Below are 1055 nucleotides of genomic sequence, written 5' to 3' on the forward strand. Positions count from 1 at the left end.
AGCAGCGTTAGCCTGGCTCAGATGCTGTAGCTCACTGGTTAGAGCACTCGCCTCGCAAGCGAGAGGACCCGGGTTCGATTCCCAGGCAGGGTGAAACGTTGGGCAAGTTTCTTTACTCCACACACACACACATACCTCTGTTTACTGAGCAGTGAGTAGAAAGGGATTTCTCGAGACGGCTCAAAGGGCTTCACAGAATATATCACCAAGTGAATTGACTGTGTATTTTGTGGGTGAAACACGGCAGCCGATTGCGCACAGCAGCGTCCCCACAAACAGCCGTGGACTGAGTGGTCCTTTTTAACTTTTTTGGGTTAAAAGGAGGTGTGTGTGTGTGTGTGTGTGTAGTAAGGAAACTTGCCTAAGGTCTCGCCCTGCCCGGGAATCAAACCCGGGTCCTCCCGCTTACGAGGCGAGCGCTCTAACCACTGAGCTTCAGGACTCCACTTCATCCTCTCGATCTCTTTCCCGTACAGTTTGCCTAACACATTAAAGGGATTTCCTGCCTTCTTGCAACTTCCCTTGTCTGCAGTGGGCGGGTGGCACGGGAGTGGGCTTTGCGAGAAGCCAAAGACGATAAAACTTTGCGTTTAACCTCCTGACGGAGTAATTGGGAGCGAGTATTTGGAGAGAGAGGGGGAAACGGATGTGGTTTCTGTCAGAATGAATCTCTATCCTGTATTCAGTAACGATGCCTTGGCTATAGCCCTGCATTTTGTTTTGCTGTAGGAACAGCGGCACCTGATTAGCAACACTGAGAATCGTGGTCAATCGGTTATTTAAACGCGCTGTAGAGGTTTGACAAAGCACCATTGTCACCCGCATTAGTCTGACGGGTGTTTAAAGGATTTAAAACTGGTAGTTAATGAGATCAAATGGTTTAGTTAGGCCCGGCCCATCTGCTGCGGGAGATTGTCTGTGTGAAGAATCTCCATTGTCCACACACTGAGGTCTCGTCATGAGCGAACGTTGGGCCAATTATAGCCAGAGATGAGAGACGGTTGAGGCAGGTCCGCAGTATTCCAGGGCATTGCCGATGGCAGCGCAGCCCAGCC

General features: G+C 50.6%; 1 non-coding gene across 1 annotated transcript; it reads right to left on the reverse strand.

Annotated features, from left to right (window-relative positions):
- Positions 1 to 370: 370 nt before the first annotated feature.
- Positions 371 to 442, reverse strand: trnat-cgu. The gene has a single exon. It is a non-coding gene; the product is annotated as a tRNA-Thr (tRNA).
- Positions 443 to 1055: the final 613 nt, after the last annotated feature.

This window comes from Callorhinchus milii, unplaced genomic scaffold (assembly GCF_018977255.1).
Source record: "Callorhinchus milii isolate IMCB2004 unplaced genomic scaffold, IMCB_Cmil_1.0 Scaffold13, whole genome shotgun sequence".
NCBI classification, from domain to species: Eukaryota; Metazoa; Chordata; class Chondrichthyes; order Chimaeriformes; family Callorhinchidae; genus Callorhinchus; species Callorhinchus milii.